This window comes from Mustela lutreola, chromosome 1 (genome assembly GCF_030435805.1).
Source record: "Mustela lutreola isolate mMusLut2 chromosome 1, mMusLut2.pri, whole genome shotgun sequence".
NCBI lineage: Eukaryota > Metazoa > Chordata > Mammalia > Carnivora > Mustelidae > Mustela > Mustela lutreola.
Window position 1 is genome coordinate 138,640,120 of NC_081290.1, and position 24,298 is coordinate 138,664,417.

Here is a 24,298-nt window from a genome sequence, read left to right on the forward strand (position 1 = left end):
GTCCTGGGATCGAGTCCTGCATCGATCCCTGCGGAGCAGAGAGCCTGCTTCCCTCTCTCTCTCTCTCTGCCTGCCTCTCCATCTACTTGTGATTTCTCTCTGTCAAATAAATAAATAAAATCTTTTAAAAAAATAAAAAAAAGAAATACTCTAACCAAAAAAATATTTTAACCTGAATTTGATCAAAACTCTAGTAGCAACAATTAATTGACAAGACATTTATAAGCTAGAAGAACCTATTAAATAGCACCAGGAAGACTAGGAGACTCCCTGCAAGACCAAAAAGGGAAAGGGAAAGGGAAAGAGAAAGGGAAAGGAAGGGAAGAGAGGGGAGGGGAGGGGAAAGATAAAGGGAAGGAAGAAAAGGAAAGAGAAGGGAAGGGACCCCAATTTATTAATAAATAAATTATGAGAGGATAAGAGATTAAAACAAACTTAAAAACATATCATCTAATCATAGTAGTGCCAGAACCCTATTTTGGATTCTGATTTAAACACTCTTTAATAGGGAGAAGAGAAGGGTAAAAAAGAGAAATCATAGATTATTGGAAAAGATAGAAGTCCAATCCAGAGAATAAGGCCCAGGGAATGATGGAACCACTCGACGGAAAAACTATAGTTCCTGAAACACTGGAGAAGAGCTGACCAGCAACAGACAGAATCCTAGATGGCCTTCAAGACACCAGCAAGAAAACAGGAAACCTCAACCTTCTAGGTACAAGGAATTGGATTCTCCCAACAATCTGAATGAGCAACCAAAGCCTGGACAAGATGTCAGCCTCAGCAGACACACTCATTTCAGTCTGGTGAGATGCTGAGCAAAAGGATTCAGTTAATCAGTGCCTGGATTTCTGATTCATGGAAACTTATAAAATAATAAATTTGTATTGACTTATGCCACTAAATTTGTGGTAACTGGTTATGCAGCAGTAGAAAACTAATGCGTGCCCCTTGACCATGAATACATTATTTTAATTGTTTTTAAGAAATAAATTATTATTGTATGAAACCACTGAAATGTAGGGGTATGGCGGAATCACCTGTGAGATATTAAAATGCAGATTCTTTTTTTTTTCTTAATTAAATTTATTTATTTTCAGCATAACAGTATTCATTATTTTTGCACCACACCCAGTGCTCCATGCAATCTGTGCCCTCTATAATACCCACCACCTGGTACCCCAACCTCCCACCCCCCACCACTTCATTCCCCTCAGATTGTTTTTCAGAGTCCATAGTCTCTCATGGTTACCTCCCCTTCCAATTTCCCCCAACTCCCTTCTCCTCTCCAACTCCCCACGTCCTCCATGGTATTTGTTATGCTCCACAAGTAAGTGAAACCATATGATAATTGACTCTCTCTGCTTGACTTATTTCACTCAGCATAATCTTTTCCCGTCCCATCCATGTTGCTACAAAAGTTGGATATTCATCCTTTCTGATGGAGGCATAATACTCCATAGTGTTAAAATGCAGATTCTGATTCTGCAAGTTTGTAATTGAGCATCAGGTTCTGCGTGGATTAGGAAGCTGCTTGCTGCTGTCCACATCTAGATTTTATTGTTCATGCTCAGATCTGACCTCTCTTAGTTTCTCCTCAAGGCCCCAGATCCCCTGCGCCCTTCCTTTCAAGAGGATCCCTTAAATGCCTTTGCTCTCCTTCAGACTTTAGACGCTGGCACTCCTAACCAGCGTCCCTTCCCACTCTCTCCCCCCCAGGCTTTGCCTCCCAAGGCCAACAAAAAGACCTGTCCAGAAGGGGTGGGGGGTGGGGGGTGGGAGGTTGGGGGAACCAGGTGGTGTGTATTAGAGAGGGCACGGATTGCATGGAGCACTGGGTGTGGTGCAAAAACAATGAATACTGTTACGCTGAAAAAAAAAAATAAATTAACTTAAAAAAATTTTTAAATAAAAATAAAAATAATAATAATATATATTAAAAAAAAAGACCTGTCCAGCACCGTTTGGGGGTTCCTGGTGGCGCCCGCAGCGCCCCACACCATGAGCACCGCGTGCCCAGAGCGACTCTGGGCCTCCTCCCGCTCAGACCGGAGAGCTTGACCCCCTGTGGGGCATCTCCATTTCAAGTCTCTCCCTTAGTTACACCTGTCATCTACAAGCCGGCTCCGCAGGCCCCGTCCCAACCTTCCCCCCACCCCCATCCCCATCCCCATCCCAGCTGGGTCCTGCTGGAGCACCTGCCACTCCCCACACCTCCTCCCCCTGGAGTCCCGCCCCCACCTGCTGCGTCTGAGGAGCGCTGACAGGTGCTGGCCGCCCGCCGGAGGAGAAGTGACGGAGAGAGGACGAACCTGGAGCCGGAGTGTAAGCTGGACACATAGCCTGAACTTGGGCTTCTGTGTAGCGGAGCCGGCGCAGCCAGTCTTTTATAACCTGGAAGGGAGTTTCGGTTTCATTTCTCCTCTCAGGGATGGGTAAGTTTCATTTTCCTTCAGGAAAGAAGAAAGAAAACAGTTTCCAGAAAAGTAAATTTTAGCATCCTTCTCTTCAATCTGAACCTTAAGAGATAGCAAAAACAATAATAAAGGCTTTGGAATTTGGACATAAAATAGAGGAAACACGAATCTGAGACCTCTAAACATAAATTCGAGAAGCAGCTGTTTAGAAATAGATGAACGGTAACAGTGTGGAATCTGAAGTTCTCCCGTGAGAGGTGAAGACTTGCAGTTCCATCTTTATGCAGAAACAAAAACAGAAACCGTATGGAAGAATACATGAACTCCCGAGTTTCCATTATGAGAAGCGAATGATTACTGTTATGTGTGAACTATATTTGGAGATTTCCTGGGCCAAAAACACCATTAAAAATTAAATGAAAATGCAACATGCTCACTTTAATTTCTGCCTTAATGTTATTTCCACAAAATTTCTGCCTAGGGATGTCTGCAGTTTGGGTTTTAACACTAGCCTCTTTTTCTTTTAAGCCTTTTGGTGTGCTTAATTTCAATGTGCAAATATACTGGAATTCTAGGAGGAGGCGAGTGGAGGTGGCGGTGGATTTGGGTAATCTTAGCAACAATAGGAAGCCACAGCTGCTTTGTCTGCAAGGAGAGTAAAGAGCAGATGTGTGGGCACTGTTTCACAGAGAAAACAGAGAACAGAAAGAGCAGTGAATGACATTTTCTGGTCATAAATTGGAGAGTCAAGTTGTTAAAGAAAAAGTTTGGGATGGAGAGGGTGAACATTTCTCACATCCATTAGGTGTCCATTCATTCATTCCCTTATTTGCAAATTTGTGATGTGTTTGTTGATGATGAAACTGAGAAAGAAAATTTAAAAGTCTGGAACTTGATACATGACTGGTCTAAAGTTATACTATATTCATATCTGTCCTTCACTAACATCTCTAATAATAGTAATACCCCTCTTTCCTCCTGCCAAGAAGTCAGTGTTCTAATTCCTGCAACCTGTGAACATATTAAATTCTCTAGCAAAAGTTACTCTGTGGACTAAACTAAATAAAGGATTGTGAGCTGAGGAATTACGCAGAATAACTCTGGTGGGCTCAAAGGCATCCTTAAAAGAGGGAGGTATGACTTTAACTTTGTGAGGCTGATTTTGGACTTCTGACTGTTGGGCTGGCAGGAAGGGCTACTAAAGATGGCGAAAGTTCCCGCCACAAGACCTGAGCTCGGACAGGAGAACAAAGGCCTAAGCAGGAATCTGAGACCCCTGCCCCGGGCTCCTGTGGACCAATGGGATCCCGATGAGCAGCGGGATATCCAAATAAGGGAAACTTGCCAAAAGACCCCTGAGCTTTCCCCAAAACCCCTTAAAAGCCCCCTCCTCCCTGCCTTGGGCGCGACTTCCGCCACTCTGCATTCCAGAGTGGCGAAACCTCACCCGGAGGGTGCCCACCTCCTCCCGGTGCAACTTTCCTGGCTCCCCTTCCCCTGAGCCCTGAAACTTCCCCGGAGAGTGTTTTTAATAAATCTTGCCTTGCACCCACTTTGCCTGGTGTTGTGTTTATCTCGCCGGAAAAAACTTTACACTGACCTTCAGAACTATAAGAGAATAAATTGTGTTGTGTCAGGCCACTGAGTTTATTGTAATCTGTTACAGTACCAATAAGAAACTGATACACTATTGTAAACTCATAAGAAACTGATAAGAAAGAAGAAGGAAGGAAAGAAAGAAAGAGAGGGAGGTAGGTAGGAAGGGAGGGGAGGAGAGGAAAGAAGGGAAAGGAAAAAGGGAAGGGAAGGCAAGAGAAGCGTGGGGAAGGGAAAGAAGGAAGGAAGGAAAGGAGGGAAAGAAAGAAAACATCTGATTTGCTAGGAGCAGAAATAATGGATTTTGTTTAAAGAGGCAGCATTAACTGAGGAGCCTACTGTGTGCTAAGCAATATGCTAGTATCTTTATATTTATACTTACATTAATTCTCACAATTTCATGAGCTCTGTGCTATTATTTTCGTCATTTTATAGATGAAATAAATAAGGCTTAGAGAGATAACACAGCTAGTAAATGGTGCCAACATTGAAAATCGGGTCTAACCCCAAGGTCTACCCTATATTCTTCTCTATTACATGATCTCAGACAAATTCACATTCTGCAGCTGAAAGCCTTGCACTAATAGACAAAGGATTTCATTTTGCTTTCTGTTTTGGTTAAATTATTGAGATAAGCTTTTTAGTGTATATAATACTTTATGATTTTTTTATTGACTTTAAATTCATCAAGTGAGAATTCAATAAATCACGACCCAATCATTTTCAGTATTTCACCCTATGTATTTAATTAATTTTTTATTTTTTTATAAACATATATATTTATCCCCAGGGGTACAGGTGTGTGAATCACCAGGTTTACACACTTCACAGCACTCACCAAAGCACATACCCTCCCCAATGTCCATAATCCCACCCCCTTCTCCCAAATCCCCTCCCCCCACCAACCCTCAGTTTGTTTTGTGAGATTAAGAGTCACTTATGGTTTGTCTCCCTCCCAATCCCCACCCTATGTATTTAAACAACACACAAAAACCCCAGTTTTCCTTTTCAGCTTCAATGACCTACTGCCACCTACTCCCATGCACACCCTGGACTTTGTCCAGAATCTTAATCATCACAAACAGAATCACAAACTACATTTTTAATTTTCAGACCCCTCCCTTTTATTTCCTGCATTTAAGCTTCTTGGGACTCCTGAATTCTTGTCTTACCAGGATGACCCTGTAAGTAAACACTTCAGTTTTCCCTTAATTAACATGTACAGCTGCTTGAGCTTATTTAGTTTCCCCTACACTTGTGCCTGCAACTGAATAATCTGAAACAACTCAAAAATTTGTTTGTCTCTGGATACTGAGGAAAACGACCAACTTTGTACCCCATCTAACTGCTCATAAACACAGCCAGTGCATTTTACTCTTACCCCCAAGGCTTTTGTATATTTTACAATAATGGTTCCAATCCTACAGCACTATATATTCTCCTCAAGTTCTTTCTAATGACAGGGTATCTCTTTTTTCAATTATCTCTCAGGGATAACTCCATACACCACCCCAGCTTAGAGCCTGAGAAGAACACCAGGCACCATCCATAGCCAACATAATTAACCCTCTATGATCTGGATTCAGTTCCCTCCTCAAGCATCTCAGTCCATTTTTCTTCAGACTGATGTATCCACAACTTCACCAGGTGACTAAAATGCACCATTCACTCCACTAATAGACTGAGGTCTATTTTAAACTAATAAAAATGATCTCCTGCTCTGTCTCATACCTCCTCTTTTTGGCACAGTACCCTTTAGTGATCTACACTTTAGTGGTCTATACATCTTCACACTTTTCCAAATCCTCAGGCCCCTTTAGTCCAGAAAAGATGAAACTGCTCTGTCAAAGATGACCAATGATGATCCAATCATTGAGAAATCTAAACCTAAAAAAGGCTTATTTAGTCCATGATCCATTTACTTCTCTCTCTCTCTCTCTCTCTCTCTCTCTCTCTCTGAAATACTGGAAAGATTTTTAACCAATCTGTTTTCCAAAGAGCCTCTTTTCTTTTAGTTTACAGTATTCCTTTTTTTTTTATTAAATTGATTTATTTTCAGAAAAACAGTATTCATTATTTTTTCACCACACCCAGTGCTCCATGCAATCCGTGCCCTCTATAATACCCACCACCTGGGACCCCAACCTCCCACCCCCCACCCGCCACTTCAAACCCCTCAGATTGTTTTTCAGAGTCCATAGTCTCTCATGATTCACCTCCCCTTCCAATTTACCCCAGCTCCCTTCTCCTCTCTAACACCCCTTGTCCTCCATGATATTTGTTATGCTCCCCAAATAAGTGAAACCATATGATAATTAACTCTCTCTGCTTGACTTATTTCACTCAGCATAATCTCTTCCAGTCCCATCCATGTTGCTACAAAAGTTGGGTATTCATCCTTTCTGATGGAGGCATAATACTCCATCGTGTATATGGACCACATCTTCTTTATCCATTTGTCCGTTGAAAGGCATCTTGGTTCTTTCCATAGTTTGGTGACCGTGGCCATTGCTGCTATAAACATTGGGGTACAGATGGCCCTTCTTTTCATGACATCTGTATCTTTGGGGTAAATACCTAGGAGTGCAATTGCAGGGTCATAGGGAAGTTCTATTTTTAATTTCTTGAGGAATCTCCACACTGTTCTCCAAAGAGGCTGCACCAACTTGCATTCCCACCAACAGTGGAAGAGGGATCCCCTTTCTCCACATCCCCTCCAACACATGTTGTTTCCTGTCTTGCTAATTTTGGCCATCCTAACTGGTGTAAGGTGATATCTCAATGTGGTTTTAATTTGAATCTCCCTGAAGACTAGTGATGATGAACATTTTTTCGTGTGTCTGATAGCCATTTGTATGTCTTCATTGGAGAAGGGTCTGTTCATATCTTCTGCCCATTTTTGGATATGTTTGCCTGTTTCGTGTGTGTTGAGTTTGAAGAGTTCATTATAGATCCTGGATATCAACTTTTTGTCTGTACTGTCATTTGCAAATATCTTCTCCCATTCCGTGGGTTGCCTCTTTGTTTTTTTGACTGTTTCCTTTGCTGTGCAGAAGATTTTCGTTTTTATGAAGTCCCAAAAGTTTATTTTCGCTTTTGTTTCCTTTGCCTTTGGAGACATATCTTAAAAGAAGTTGCTGTGGCTGATATCGAAGAGATTACTGCCTATGTTCTCCTCTAGGAGTCTGATGGATTCCTGTCTCACGTTGAGGTCTTTTATCCATTTTGAGTTTATCTTTGTGTACGGTGTAAGAGAATGGTCAAGTTTCATTCTTCTATGTATAGCTGTCCAGTTTTCCCAGCACCATTTATTGAAGAGACTGTCTTTTTTCCACTGTATATTTTTTCCTGCTTTGTCGAAGATTAATTGACCATAGAGTTGAGGGTCTATATCTGGGCTCTCTACTCTGTTCCACTGGTCTATGTGTCTGTTTTTATGCCAGTACCATGCTGTATTGGAGATCACAGCTTTGTAATAAAGCTTGAAATCAGGTAACGTGATGCCCTCAGTTTTATTTTTGTTTTTCTACATTTCCTTAGCGATTCGGGGTCTCTTCTGATTCCATAGAAATTTTTGGATTATTTGCTCCACCTCTTTGAAGAATACTGGAGGAATTTTGATCAGAATGGCATTAAAAGTATAGATTGCTCTAGGCAGTATAGACATTTTAACAATGTTTATTCTTCTGATCCAAGAGCATGGAATGGTCTTCCATCTTTTTGTGTCTTTTTCAATTTCTTTCATGAGTGTTCTGTAGTTCCTCAAGTACAGATCCTTTACCTCTTTGGTTAGGTTTATTCCCAGGTATCTTATGGTTCTTGGTGCTATAGTAAATGGAATCAATTCTCTAATTTCCCTTTCTATATTTTCATTGTTCGTGTATAAGAAAGCCACTGATTTCTGCACATTGACTTTGTATCCTGCCATGATGTTGAATTGCTGTATGAGTTCTAGTAGTTTGGGGGTGGAGTCTTTTGGATTTTCCATATAAAGAATCATGTCATCTGCGAAGAGAGAGAGTTTGACTTCTTCTTTGCCAATTTGGATACCTTTTATTTCTCTTTGTTGTCTGATTGCTGTTACTAGGACTTCTTATACTATGTTGAACAAGAGTGGTGAAAGTGGGCATCCTTTTCTTGTTCCTGATCTCAACAGGAAGGCTGCAAGCTTTTTCCCATTGAGGATGATATTTGCTGAGGGTCTTTCATAGATAGATTTAATGAGGTTCAGGAATGCTCCCTCTATCCCTATACTTTGAAGTGTTTTAATCAGGAACGGATGCTGGATTTTGTCAAATGCTTTTTCTGCATCAATTGAGAGGACCATGTGGTTCTTCTCTCTTCTCTTATTAATTTGTTGTATCACATTGATTGATTTGCAAATTTTGAACCAGCCTTGTAGCCCAGGGATGAATCCCACCTGATCATGGTGGATAATCTTTTTAAGGTGCTGTTGGATCGTGTTGGCTAGGATCTTTTTGAGAATCTTAGCATCCATAATCATTAGTGATATTGGTCTGAAATTCTCCTTTTTGGTAGGGTCTTTGCCTGGTTTGGGGATCAGGGTAATGCTGGCTTCATAGAGTCTAGAAGTTTTCCTTTTGCTTCAATTTTTTTGAAACAGCTTCAGGAGAATAGGTGTTATTTCTTCTTTGAAAGTTTGGTAGAATTCCCCAGGGAATCCGTCAGGTCCTGGGCTCTTGTTTTTTGGGAGGTTTTTGATCACTGCTTCAATCTCGTTACTAGATATCGGTCTATTCAGGTTGTCGATTTCTTCCTGGTTCAATTTGGGAGTTTATAGTTTTCCAGGAATGCATCCATTTCGTCTAAGTTGCTAAGCTTATTAGCATATAACTGTTGATAATAACTTCTGATGATTGTTTCTACTTCCTTGGTGTTAGTTGTGATCTATCCCTTTTCATTCATAATTTTATGAATTTGGGCTTTCTCTCTTTTCTTTTGGATTAGTGTGGCCAATGGTTTATCGATCTTATTCTTTCATAAAACCAGCTTCTAGTTTCATTGATATGTTCTACTGTATCTCTGGTTTCTACCTTATTGATCTCAGCTCTAATCTTGATGATTTCCCTTCTTATGTGTGGAGTTAGTTTGATTTGTTGTTGATTCTCCAGTTCTTTAAGGTGCAGAGACAGCTGGTGTATTCTGGATATATCAATTTTTTTGAGGGAGGCTTGGATGGCTACGTATTTCCCCCTTAGGACCGCCTTTGCTGTATCCCATAGGTTTTGGACCAAAGTGTCTTCATTCTCATTGGTTTCCATGAATTGTTTCAGTTCTTCTTTGATCTCCTGGTTGACCCAAGCATTCTTAAGCAAAGTGGCCTTTAGCTTCCAGGTGTTTGAGTTCCTTCTGAACTTTTCTTGTGATTGAGCTCCAGTTTCAAAGCATTGTGATCTGAGAATATGCAGGAAATAATCTCAGTCTTTTGGTATTGGTTGAGTCCTGATTTGTGACCCAGTATGTGGTCTATTTTGGAGAAGGTTCTGTGTGCACTTGAAAAGAATGAGTATTCTGTTGTTTTAGGGTGGAATGTTCTGTATATATCTATGAGGTCCATCTGGTCCAATGTGTCATTTTAATGCTCTTGTTTCTCTATTGATTTTCTGCTTCGATGATCTGTCTATTTCTGAGAGAGGCGTGTTAAGATCTCCTATGATTAGTATATTCCTATCAATATGAATTTTGATATCAGTCGCTGTTCCCACTCCGCTTTACCTGCCCACTGTAGAGATCTTCTGCCCCTGTAGAGATCCAGACATGTATAATTCTGATCTCAGGCTGATTTCATGGGTGAACGGAGTTCCTTGGTAGGTAATCAGCTCACTTTGAGGTACAGGCTGAAAAGGTGCCTCCTCCTACTTCCCCGCCATCTTGTCCCCTGCTACAGTATTCTTTTTCAAATCTATTTCTCTTCCTACCTTCCCTATCAAAATTGGTGGAATTATCTCCTAACAACTGTTCAAGTGAGAAGCCTGGGCATCATTGCTGCATCTTCACCTTCCTCAAATCTTAGTGAATTGGAACTCTGCTAACATTTAAAGAATATGAGATCTCTTCTCACTCTCACTTTCCAAAGGCTAGAGTAAGCAACACCATTTCTCATCTGGGTAACTGGAAGAGCCTATTTCCTTCCTGATTCTAGTCTGTCCCTCTGTTAAATAATTTTGTTGGCTGGGGCATCTGAGTGGCTCAGTCAATTAAGCATCTGACTCTTGATTTTGGCTTAGGTCATGAGCTCAGGGTCTTGAGCTCAAGCCCCACATCAGGTTCTGTGCTGAGCATAGAGTCTGCTTGAGACTCTCTCTCCCTTTCACTTTGCTCCTCTGCCGTAGTCTCTCTCTCTCAAATAAAAAAATCTTTAAAAAATAAATAAAATAAAAATATTTTGCTGGCTGACAAGGAAGTGGAACTGTTAGGTAAATGTAGCTATTTTGGCTGATAGAGGAACTAGACAAGTAGGGAACCCTTCTCACCAGATATGGCCCAGAGAGAGGAGATATGCCTGGCTGGAGGAACTCATGTAGCCCTGGGAGATACAAAGAAGTCAAGATAGTGATGAGGTTCAGGACATGATACCCAAAGATATGTCACCTTGGCATACTGAATAAATTAGCTGAAAGAGCTGAGAAGCACAGTTGAAACAAGATCACTCTGACCTCCCCCACAACCTTCTTCCCTGAAAGCAGGAGACAGATCTCCTGTGAAAGGTATTTCCCCCATCTCCCGATACCAGGAAGAAAGAAGATATAGTTATTATCAAACACAAGAAATTTAGGGCCAGAGATTCTGTATAAACTAACTTTTTACTTTTTCATCATTTCGTACCCAGAGCCCAAACACCTTCAACTTGTCAATTCTTGATACATTTATTGTTGGTTTGTCTATATCTCCCGAGAGGGTTTCTTCTAATATCTTCCATGCCTTTTTCGAGCCCGGCTAGAACCTTGAGAATTGTCATTCTGAACTCTAGATCTGACATATTATCAATGTCTGTATTGATTAGGTCCCTAGCTTCAGTACTGCCTCTTGTTCCTTTTTTTGTGGTGAATTTTTCTGCCTTGTCATTTTGTCCAGATAATATATATGAAGGAGCAAGTAAAATACTAAAAGGGTGGCAACAACCCCAGGAAAATATGCTTTAACCAAATCAGAAGAGATCCCAAATCGTGAGGGGGGAGAAAGGGGATAAAAAGAGGTTCAGAAAGAAAGAAAGAAAAAAAAAGGAAATAAAGAAAAGAATTTAAAAAAAGAAAACGAATAAAGAAAAGTATAAAAAAGAATATATATATATATATATATATATATATATATATATATATAGATAAACTAGTTTAAAAACGTTAAAAAAAGAAAAGGGTAAAAGTTAAAAAAAATTTTAGCAGAAGAAGAGAAAAAAAATGAAAAAGAAAAAAAATTAAATTAACTGCAAGACTAAAGAATCATAGGAAGAAAGCCATGAGTTCGGTGCTTTGCTTTCTCCTCCTCTGGAATTCTGCTGCTCTCCTTGGTATTCAAACTGCACTCCTTAGTAGGGGAACTTGGTCTTGGCTGGATTTCTTGTTGATCTTCTGGGGGAGGGGCCTGTTGTAGTGATTCTCAAGTGTCTTTGCCCCAGGCGGAATTGCACCGCCCTTACCAGGGGCCGGGCCCAGTAATCCCCTCGGGTTTGCTTTCAGGAGCTTTTGTTCCCTGAGCACTTTCCGTAGAGTTCTAGAGGACGGGAATGAAAATGGCGGCCTCCTGGTCTCCAGCCCGGAGGAGCCGAGAGCCCAGGGCCCCACTCCTCAGTGTGTCCTCAGAGAACAGCACCCAGTAACTCCCATCTGCCTGACCTCTGGCCGCGCTCCGAGCTCACCAAGCCTGCAGCTGGTTCAAGGTAACCCCAAGCTGGGAGCTCACTGTCGGCTCTGCCTCTGTAGCCGGCTTTCCCATTCCAATACCCGCAAGCTCTGTGACATTCAGACACCCCCGATCCTTCTGTGACCCTGCGGGACCTGAAGCCCACGCTGGGACCTGAAGGACCTGTGGGACCTGAGGCCACGCTGACCCCGCGTGGGCTTCACCCAGGTTTAGCCTCTGGAGCGATGTCCCTCAGCGGAACAGACTTTTAAAAGTCCCGATTTTGTGCTCCGTTGCTCCACCGCTTGCCGGGAGCCGGCCCCTCTCCCCGGGGCCTATCTTCCCGTCGCTTTGGATTCACTTCTCCGCCAGTCCTACCTTTCAGAAAGTGGTTGTTTTTCTGTTTCTAGAATTGCTGTTGTTCTTCTCTTCGATCTGCCAATGGATTTGTAGGTGTTTGCAATCTTTAGATAAGCTATCTAGCTGATCTCCTGCTAGCTGAAGTAGTCTCAGCCTGCTACTTCTCCACCATCTTGACCCCTCCCTATTGTTGGTTTATCTAGAAGGTATAAAAACTTCCTGCTCTGGTCACTCCTTTGGGTCTCTATTCTCTTGTGAAGGTTTCCATGTACATGTAAAAATTCAGTAAGATTTGTATGCTTTTCTCCTATTAATCTGTCTTATGTCCATTTAATTCTTAAGCCCAGCCAGAGACCCAAAGAGGGTAAAAGATAATTTTTCTTCCCCTACAAGGGCACAAGATAATCTAGGCCTTACAATAAAATGCCTTGACATCAATTTAAGCTGTGGTGATGACTGAGACTTTAAGGAAGAGAAGAAATTCCTCCCAGGAAGCAAAGTAGGTACCTGAGTGACCATGAGGGAGAAAACCAAATGGAGAGGTGATCACTGAAAACATAAATTTTAGAGGTGCCCCTCTTTATGGTCATCAAAGACAGCTGAGGAATCTGTGTGGCACTGATGGAGGAAGTGCATGTCCCCAGGAGTTATGAATTTAGTTTAATAAATGCCCGTGGCCATGGATCCCACTGGGAAATCCATTTGCTAATGTTTAATTAAATAAGAGCTCTTGGAAGAATTCATTGGACTTCTGAATGAAACCAATTAAATTGACTGCAAAGGGCACATAAGGAAGGTAGAAGTTCCAATGGATGCTTTTTTAAAGAGCCCAGCCCTATGCTTTCTAATAAGTGAAATGAGTCTTCAGTCACTATCAGTAATGACTGGAACTCCAAACACATATAATGAATATTGAGGTATTGTAGTGTGGCTTTAATGTATGCAGAAATACCTGTTACATTAATTTATATTTTGGATATCTGTAAAGCAAAATATTTCCAGAGTTCTTTATCAAAGGGAGAAACTCTTAGGCCACAACCCAAGAATATGTAAAAATGTATAGATGGACCAATTAATGCTCTGAGCATCCATGATGAGATAACCATCTAAAGTTTGGTCAAATAGGCTAACCCTTGGGTCTTCTCCTTTAGCAGGGACAACTTAGTTAAGATATGGGAAAGCAGCAGCATTCCACTGAGCTCAATCACATACAGTGATGGAGTCCATCTGTAAAACCTACAAATTTCCAGTTCTGTTTACTCAGTTTTGTTCTCCAGGTAGCCAGAGTGTCTGGGAGAGAGGTGACCTCCTCCAACACAATGGCATCTGGCAAGTGACTAAGAAAAAGAGATAAGGAGGACTTGTACAAGTGGGATGTGCCAGAAAGCCCATGTTTGGCTCCATCCTATAGCAAGGAGGCCTTGGTTGCAATTCCAAGTTTGCAAGGTATTGCTTCCATGACCCAAAGTATAATGGGCAATTGAATATATAAGGTCATATGCTCTGGGTCTATAAAAGTCTCTATTTCCAGGAGATCCCAGTGTGTGTGTCGCTCTCGACCCGCAAGGACGACAAGAAGCCTGGTTCGGATGCATCTTCTCTCTCCTTATTTCCGCAAGTCTACACACTTATATACGCTTACATGACCAATCAGCGAGCAGGGTACAGGAGGGAGCGAATCAGGCTGTGCAGCTAAATGAACAACTTCGCTAGCAACCAATGCTGTTTACTTCCTCTGTGGGCATTCTGCTTAGTCTCACGAGGCAATCCTAACCTGGCAACTAGCCAGGCGCCATCTTTTAATGGCGGAGGCCGCCCTGGCCAGGGGCCTGCCTCCGACATCTGTGGTCAGTAAATGCCACTCTAATAGTATATAGTAGAGAGCTAAGGAAGGGCAGTATTTTGTAGCAGAAGTTCATGGGCAATTCATGGACCTCAGAGGTGGTCCAAAGACTCTGGGAGTTATAAGAGGAGGTTGTTAAAGCCTTTACAGTAAGGAGTCTCTGAAGACAATTATGGGGGTGCCTCCTGATTTCAATTTAGATAGGTTTCAAAACATTTGTTGGAGGGGACCCCATTTAAGGTGGACTGACTTGCAAGTTAAAGTATCGGTAAGATTTTAAAAACAAAGTTGAATATGCTGCATCCAGACCCCCCCAAAAAACTAAAAGTTTTTAGACTTGTATTAATATTGTGGATGCTATGAAGGACAATAGCTGGGTCATGACATTACCTAAGATAGAGCAGCCCTCAAAGCTCACAAAATAATTTTCAAGAATGTCATCTGTGTGTCAGGACCTTGCACTATGTGTGAAGCAACAGCCCATCCCCTTTTTTGTAAGCCATATTGATAGTATTTGTATGTCCTGAATAAACAAATAAAATGAATAAATTAATCTCCCCATAGCTGTACATAGATAAGATCTAGACTTCAAAAACCGTGTGCAATGTCAAGGCTGCTGAGGTACCCCCTGGGTACCCTGGTAGAGAGTATTGTGACTAAGAGACTTTTGAAATAGGCACTAAACAGAACATAATTAACCATTTCTATAATGCCAAGTTATTTAGTGGCTGTTGATTGGATGGAAGGAGTAATTTTAACAATACCAAGTATTGATTATGAAGGCCTTAATGAGGAGGACCTTAATGCTGTGGACCTCACTAAGGCTGTGGTAATCCACTGTGAGGAGCCATTCCTTCTTTTCAAGTTTAGGAATATGCCAAACTAGGCTGTTAAATGGAGAAACAGTGAGAATGATCATTCCTTCATTCCTTAAGTCACATATAATTATGTCTTGTGCTTAAATTCCTGAAAATTATTTGTCAAAGGTATAACAGTTAATACTATATTGTTTTGTTTTTAATTTTTTCTCTGATAATGATGTGATTGTTGTTTCTGAAGCTTATCTGACATGTGACTTTTTAAGGAATTTCAATATTATTTTCCCAGATATAATACATTATTTTTAACATCAATGTTGTTGCATGCTTTCTTAAAATCATAATGCCAGCATCTTTCATTACAGAGAGAATTCATTCTTTACGAAATTTGTTTAGGTTTGAATTGTGTGATCATACCCTCAATATTAAATTTACAAATCATAAATAAACATATGGTATTAATAAATTCATATGTATGCCTATGGAAAAGTATCATGTCAACAATAATTTATTGGCTTCTTTATCCAACAAAACCAGAGACACAGGTATGAAATTAAAATGAGCTTACTGGGTCTGTGATATTTCTTTTTAACACCTGTTGATGAGTCAATGAGAGGAAACACTGGGGGCTGAAGATATGCCAGCTCTGTAGAAATTCTTTCCCAAAATAGTGCTGAGCAAATTGTTAGTTCTACAGAAGCAGACAATGAAAAGACCTCAGGATTTTGTGTGGCAGAGCAACTGTCTTCAATGATTGGAATTTTTTTAATACTTAATTCCTTCTTTGGTCCAACAGCTGACTTCCTCCTTTACCATGTTTTCCCTTCCTTTCTGTTTTCCCAAGGAGTGACAGCCACATTCTTTTACATTAGAATTTCTTTGGTAAACAGCTCCAGAAATTGTTATACAGCTGTCCCTAGTTGTCTGGCAGAGACAGTTCCACTTGTAAGTTTGACATTTCCTTACTAAGTATCTCCATGAGGCATGTACAATGCAAATTTTAAGAGAAAATGAAGGCTATCAGTTTTTATTTAGATCAGATAAGTTTGAAAGCCATTTTTAAATATCCAGTTACTGCGATAGTTTTGCCTTTCTCCTCTAGTGAAGAAAAAAAATTAAAAAGCCTCATTCAGTCAAGTTTTTTGTTTCTCTTTATATCAACTCAATTTAAAACATTAAAATCTTCAGTCATAAAAAGGTCCACATTTTTTAATCATGTGCTTACATTGTAAGTACATGTGATTTTCTTCTACTTTCCATTAGTATTCTATGAGTTTTTTCTATGCTATTACAAACACTTCAAAAATATCACTTACTATAACCACTTTAAAATTCCATGAGTTTATTTAGCCATTCCATAAATTAGGGATTTAGGTTGTCACCCATTTTTGCTATTATAAATAATGTTCAGATAAGCACGATATCATATAGGTACTCAAAATACAGTAAGATGGGGTGAATCAAAAGATATAAACTTTTTAAGATGGGAACACTTAAAGTGTGTGAAAGCTGATCTATTTATAGAAGGACCTAAAGATTTGCAATTCCACAGACAAAAACTGGCATAGAGTAGAGGACACTTTCTTTCAGGGGTTTAAAATCAATAAGGGTCATTTTTAATGTTCTAGATAAAAACATACTAAATTCACGTGAACTTATTTCCCCCTCTATAATCCAGTTCCCCCAGACTTTCCAATGATTCATCTGCTGTCTTCTGGATTTGTGTCACTAGGTGGAAGCCTTTCTGGTTTAGTTTTTATGAACAAAGTGGGGAATGGGAAGGTAGAATTTATCTGTGCCTTAGACATTCTTTCAACCCTGTTTTCAGCTCCTATCTCATTCCCACATATATCCATAGTTTGCCAATTAAAAGTACTTACAAAAAAGTGCCTGGTGCCTTCGAATTCTGGATTTCTCTGGGGCTCCATAGACAATTCATTTGCTTCTCATCAGCATCTCTTTGCACAGGGCTTTAAGTTTTTCCCTTCTCTTCTCTCTGGTTGATTAATCAGCTGACTGATGTTCTGCTCTCTAATTTAATTAGACCACTGCTTCATCTGTTTATCATTTCCAACAATTTTGTTGGTTTCGGAATCTTCTACTATCTCCTACTTCCAACTTTATCCTTATAGGTTTGTATTACTATATGTGCGGAGTTCAGGAGGGAAAATCATGTGTTCAACCAGCCAAGCTCACCAAGAAACTACTTTACATAAGAAATTCAATCACCTAGATGTCCATCAACAGATGAATGGATAAAGAAGATATGGTGTGTGTGTGTGTGTGTGTGTGTGTAATGAAATACTGTGCAAACATAAAAAATCTTGCCATTTGCAAGAAAATGGATGGACTAGAGGGTATTATGCCAAGCAAAATAAGTCAGTCAGAGAAAGACAATTATCATATGATCTCTCTGATATGAGGAATTTGAGAGGCAGGGTGGGAGGTCGTGGGGGGTAGGTAGGGAAAAAAATGAAACAAGATAGGATCATAAGAGACTCTTAAATCTCAGGAAACAAACTGAGGGTTGCTGGAGGATGAGAGGTAGGGATAGGTGGCTAGGTTATGGACATTAGGGAGGGTATGTGCTATGGTGAGTGCTTTGAATTGTTTATGTAAGACTGATGATTCACAGACATGTACCTCTGTAGCAAATAATACACTATATGCTAATAAAAAAAATGTTTTTTAAAGAAATCTAATCAAATGTGAATAAGAAGTATTTAAATAAAGAAAGCCTCTATAATTAATTCTAAGTTAACATAACAGAGTCTTTTAAACACAGGGCTACCTTAGAGACACTTCAGGTTCAGTTTCAAACCACTACAATAAAGCAAATATTGCAATAAAGTGAGTCAAATAATTTTTTAGTTTTCCTAGTACATAAAAATGTTATGTTTATGCTATGCTGTAGTCTATTAAGTATGGGAGAGCTTTATGTCTAAAAAATTTATATGCTTTATTTTAAAAATACATTATTGCTAAAAAAAAAATATGCTAACCATCCTCTGAGCTTTCTAGTGAGTTGTAATATTTTTGCTGGTGGAGGGTCTTCCCTAGTGTTGATGGCTGCTGACTAATTGGAGTGGTGGTTGTTGAAGGCTAAGATAGCTGTGGCAATTTCTTTAAAAAGAAACAAAAACAATGAAGTTTCCTACATCAGCTGATTCTTCTTTTCATGGACGATTTCTCCCAAAATTGGGGTCAGTCCTCTCAAACCTTGCTGCTGCTTTATGAACTAAGTTTATGAAATATTATAAAGTCGTTGCTGTCATTTCAACAATCTTCATAGCATCTTCACCAGGAGTAGATTCCTTCTCAAGAAACTACTTTCTTGGGGCGCCTGGGTGGCTCAGTGGGTTAAGCCGCTGCCTTCGGCTCAGGCCATGATCTCGGGGTCCTGGGATCGAGTCCCGCATCGGGCTTTCTGCTCAGCAGGGAGCCTGCTTCCTCCTCTCTCTCTGCCTGCCTCTCTATCTACCTGTGATCTCTCTCTGTCGAATAAATAAATAAAATCTTTAAAAAAAAAAAAAGAAACTACTTTCTTTCTTCATCCATAATAAGCAACTCCTCATCTGCTTGTTTTATCATGAGATTGCAGCAAGTTAGCTACATCTTCAGGCTCTATTTCTAATTCTAGTTATCTTGCTGTTTGCAGTTACTTCCTCCATTAAAGTCTTGAAACCCTCAAAGTTCAGATTTCAAAGTTCAACTTCTTCCAAATTCCTGTGAATGTTGACATTTCGACCTCTTTCCATTAATCATGAATATTCTTAATGACATTTAAAATGGTAAATCCTTTTCAGAATTTTCAATTTACTTTGTCCAGATCCATCAGAGGAATCACTGTCTATGGCAGCTATTGCCTTACCAAATGTACTTCTTAAGTAATAAGACTTGAGAGTCAAAAGGGCTCCTTGATCCATAAACTGTAGAACGAATGTTGTGTTAGGAGGCATGAAAACATTAGTCTCACTGCCCATCCCCAATCAGAGCTCTTGGGTGATCAGGTGCATTATCAATAAACAGTCAAATTTTGAAAGCATTTTTTTTTTCTGAATATTAGGTCTCAACAGTGGGATTAAAATATTCAGTGAATCATGCTGACAACAGATGTGCTATCATCCAGGCCTTGTTATTCCATTTATAGAGTATAAGCAGAGTAGATTTAGTATAATTTAGTATAATTCTTAAGGGCCATTTTGAAATAGTCAATGAACATTGGCTTCAACTTAAAGTCACCAGCTGCATTAGCCCCTACAACAGAATCAGCCTTTGAAGCTTTGAAGCCAGTGTTGATTTCTCCTCTCTAGCTAGGAAAGTCCTAGATGGCATCTTCTTCCAACAAAAGGCTATTTCATCTACACTGAAAATCTGTTCTTCAGTGTAGCCACCTTCATTATTTATCTGAGCCAGATCTTCTGGATAACTAGCTTCAACTTCTACATTAGCGTTTGCAGCTTCACCTCTTGCTTTTATGTTACAGAGATGACTTCTTCCCTTAAACCTTATGAACCAACCTCTGCTAGCTTCCCACTTTTCTTCTGCAGTCACTTCACCTCTCCCAGCCTTCATGGAATTGAAGAGAGTCAGGGTCTTATTCAGGATTAGGCATTGGCTTCAGTAAATAAATACTGTGGGACTCCAGGGTGGCTCATTCAGTTAGGCGTCTACCTTCGACTCAGGTCATGATCCCAGTCCTGGGATCAAGTCTCACATCGGACTCCTTGTTCACTGGGGTAGCCTGCTTCTCCCTCTGCCTGCCGCTCTCCCTGCCTGTGTTTGCACTCTCTCTCTCTGACAAATAAATAAATAAAGTATTTGTTAAAAATAATATATATATCATACACATATGCAATATATAGATACACACTATATATCTATCTAGGTAGATAGATAGATAGATAGATAGAGGCTGATTTGATCTTCTATCCAGACCATTAAAATTTTCTCCATCTCAACAATAAAGCTATTTGACTTTCTTATAATTTGTGTGTTCACTGAAGTAGAACTTTTAATTTCCTTCAAGAACTTTCTTCTTTGCATTCACAACTTGGATGTTTGCTTGAAGAGGCCTAGCTTTAGGCCTATCTTGGCTTTCAACATGCCTTTCTCACTAAGCTTAATTGTTTTAGCTTCTGTTTTAATGTAAGAGACATGACCTTTCCTTTCATTTAAATATCTAAGGACCATTGTAGGGTTATGAACTGGCCTAATTTTGATATTGTTGTATCACAGGGAAAGGGAGAACCAAAGAGAGAGAGAAAAAGAGAGGGGAATGGTTCATCAGTGGGACAGAACACACAACTTATTAAGTTTGCCATCTTATACGGGACAGGGTATGTGGTGCCCCAAAACAATTATAATAGCAACACCAAAGATCACTGGTCACAGATCACCATAACAAATATAATAATAATGAAAAAGTTTGAAATATTGCAAAGAATTACCAAAATGTGATATAGGGTACTATTGGAAAAGTGGCACCAATAAACTGGCATGACCCAAGGTTGTTATTACTCTTCAATTTGTAAAAGATGCAGTGTCTTGGAAGTGCAATAAAGTTAAGTGCAATAAAACGAGGTATGCCTATGTATTTCTGCCTCTTAGATATGGTTCTGCTACCAGATGTCGGGACAGAAGTGTGTTTGGTTTTGTTTTTTTTTTTTATTGCCTGTATTTGCTACTTGAGGTATTAAAATATTAGACTACATTACAAGGAGATGCTACAGAATAGGTGAGATATTGGTTGTGGAACATTTTTACAACTACAAGAAGGTTTGTACTTATCATGAAAAGGTCTTACCTGACAGAATATATTTAATCTGACACCCTCTGCTGGCTAATGACCTCATATTTATTAGCTATATAAAGAAATCTTTGACCACACTAATCTTGAATTTATGTTATTTATAAGTATTTATAATCTCATTTAAGATATTGTTAATATATGAAGTAAAATGGAAAGATGAGTTGTTACAAACAGAATTACATCAATTAGAGAATTCCAAATGCAATTTGGAGTTCATGTTCCTTAATGTTCATTCTTATTTCATAAATAGATCATTAAGGAATTATGCATCATAAAGAGAAATTTAAGTGAGCTGTATTATGGGTGCACTGTCTTTGTACACACATTTGGGTATATTCTGAATAGAGGGATTATTCACATTTTGCTTCCTAATCTTTTTGTTGTACAGGGAGGGATTTCTTGTTCTTACCACATGATTGTTTATATGTGAAGCACACCTTGCTGTTGCCTTTATTTTTTGTTCCGTTTGTTCATGACAAGAATTGTCAATATGAGAATGTATATCTTTGATGCAACAAACTTAATAAAGAAGTTAAAAGAAAAAAAAAAAGCTTTTTATCTAAGACAGAATCTTTGAAAGCCCAAATTTAAAGGGTAGTTTCCTGTAAAAAATATGCAAGTTGGATTTCTCTACTCATTCAATCATTGATTCTTTCAACAAACATTATTTGGATGCTCTTGATGTGCAGGCACTGAACTCAAGGTAGCAAAATGGCTTAAGTTCCATGCCTCTATCATTCCTGTTTCATCTTCTTGTTATAGCCTGTGTCCATAATAATCATCATCATTATATGATCATTTTTATGTCGATGTGAGTAAAATGGGTAGCTATTTTTAAATACCTACAGAATAACCATTTTAAGGCAATCTGCCTCTTGAGTTAAATTCATAAGCAGATAGCAGTAGATTATAAGAGCATTCCTTATAAGTGTCACTTTTTCTACTTGAAATTAGCCCTTGTACTTTTAATTGTTTAAGAACAGGTTAGAAGTTTAGAAGGGCACATTTCCTAGGAACTCAAAATAATCAAACAATTGTTTTTTGGAAAATTTGAAAAAGAAGAAATTTTATCTGCAGAAAACTTTACTTAAAAATATTGCATCAAATACAAATTTAAATAATTACTTTATAACTTAAACAGGAATCCCCTGATTGCAAATGACAGAAGCCCACTCAAAATAAGTTAGACATGAAAGGAAAATTTGTTATTAAGATTTTGCAGTGTCTCACAAAATCCAGGGACTGGAATTTATCTGGGTTTCAAGAGCAAATAGTACCAACTTTGCACTAATAATTGTATCAGACTATCAGCATCAGTACCTAAGACACTGTTACAAAGAGTAAAATACTCTCACTCCTACCCATACCTAAACTCTCTCAATGACCAGGGACATTGCTCCTGGGATCATCCCCTCTCTCCCATTGTGACATATTGAATAAAAAGCCCTAACTGTGTCCATGTCTTAATCCCTAGAATCTGTGACTATTGTCTTATGTGGCAAAAGTGACTTCACAGATGTAATCTCATTAAACTCTTGATACAAATAAATTATCCTGGATTATCTAGGTAAACCCTAAATATAATCAGAGTATCTTCATAAGGGGGAAGCAGAGAAAGATTTGATTTCAGAAGAAGGTGATGTGACCACAGAAACAGAAGGATTTGAAGATGTTACATTTGCTGGTTTTGAAGATTGAAACAGGGGCCATGAGCTAAGGAATTCAAGGAAAGCAACTAAAAGGCTGGAAAATGCAAAGAAACACTTGCCCCTAGGGTTCAGAGACAGCAAATCTTCCTGGCACCTTGATTTGGGCTCATTGTTACTCATTTCAGACAGCTGGCTTCCAGAACTATAAAACACCTTCTGTTGTTTTAAGCCACCACACTTGGGGTGAGTTGTTACAGCTGCCATAGCAAACTAACACCCCGTGCTTCATTGATTTCTCCCTCTAATCTAATAAGTAACTAATAAATTAACAGCATTCAAGCAAACTACTAATTTGACCTTTAAAAAAATTCACTTAATCTGATAAATGACCCTATTATGGATTGAATGTGTCCCCCCCAAATTTCTATGTTGAAATCTTACCCCACTAAATGTGATCTGGTATTAGGAGATAGGGTCTTTGGGAATTAATCAGAATCAAGTAAGGTCATGAAAGGGGACCCCTATAAGAGTAAAGAGAGAGCTTGCTTCTTCACTCTGCTCTCCACTATTTGAGGATAAAAGAAGTCAGCAGTCTGTAACCCAAAAGAGAGCTCTCACCAAAACCCAAGTATGCTGAAACTCAAGTTAAGGACTTCAAGCCTCCAGAACTGTGAGAAATAAACTTCTGTTGCTGATAAGACACTCGATCTATGGTACTGTCTTATAGTAGCCCAAACAGACTAAGACAGACTCCAACTGTCAGTCCAAATCTCTGCTTCCTTTTTTGTGGAAGCCAAAAGTTGGCTTTATTTACTCTACTCTACTCTACCTGCTTCCAGTTTCTCCTTAACTTCATCACACTTTTATCTTGATCATTCTCTTATTAAACTGCTTATCAAGGAAAACAACCTCCACTTGCTAAATCCATCCTCATCCTACTCAAAGGTCTACAAGGTTGATTATTCCCTCCTTTAGAAACACTTTCTTCACTTGACCTATAGGACATCACCCTCTCCTCACTTTTCTCCTATCTCACTGGCCACCCTGTAGTCACTATTTCCAGCTCCTCCACTGATTTCAAACTTTACAATGTTGGACTGAACCCAGCCTCATCTCTCTCTATTTGTATATCTCTCTTCTATTTATACTCACTCATGGTGGCCTAACCTACACTTGTGACTTTATATATTATTTAATTACTCACATATTTTTACCTCAAGCTCCAATCTCTAAGTTCAATATATGTTCATTTGAATACTTAATAGGCTTCTCAAACTAAATAGTTCCAAAACAGAACTCTTCATCCTTCCATCTCCCCATATCTACTCTTCTCTATCTTACTAAATAGTACTCACCTCAACACAAGGCAAAAATCCTACAGGTCACCTTTGTTCCCCTCTTAATCTCATATTCCTTGTATGAACTAACATCAGATTCTATCAAATTTACTTAAATTTGATCAATTATCTGAAAATGCATCCATACTTAAGCTAAATACAGGTGGCTAAATACCTCACCCTTCCAATTGCATCCAACCTAATCTAAGCCCTATGACTATCATGGTAGTATGCCTCCCTTCTTATCCCACATTTTGTCTATTTTCATAGTCACCAGAACCATCTTTTATAAATGCAGATCAGATTATTTCTATAAACTGGCCAAAATATTCAATGTTTTTCTTTAGTGTTTAGATTCAACTACCTACAAGCCCTACATTCTATGGTCTTCCTGTCCCTCCACATTCATCTCTTATTATAATCTTTGCTATGCTACAGCTCTGCTGGCCTTCTTTCTGTATCTTGAATGCAAGTTTATATTTTCCTCAGGGCTACTGAGCTCCTCCTCCTTATGCCTGGAATTTTTTTCCTCAAATGATTGTATGACTTCTTTCTTCTCCTATGTATTTGTTTGTTTATTATCTGACTACCCCATAAGAATACAAA

General features: G+C 39.3%; 1 protein-coding gene across 6 annotated transcripts in view; it reads right to left on the bottom strand.

Annotated features, from left to right (window-relative positions):
• Positions 1–2,408, bottom strand: part of DDX60 (DExD/H-box helicase 60) — a 111,109-nt gene extending 108,701 nt beyond the window's left edge. For 3 of the 6 annotated variants that reach the window (XM_059174832.1, XM_059174839.1, XM_059174797.1), the window contains exon 1: positions 2,242–2,370. The gene's annotated coding sequence lies outside the window, so the exon portion shown is untranslated. Of the gene's footprint in view, positions 1–2,241 lie in introns of all 6 variants that reach the window. The other 3 variants (XM_059174825.1, XM_059174816.1, XM_059174807.1) reach the window with 3 other exon arrangements.
• Between the last annotated feature and the right edge of the window lie 21,890 nt (positions 2,409–24,298).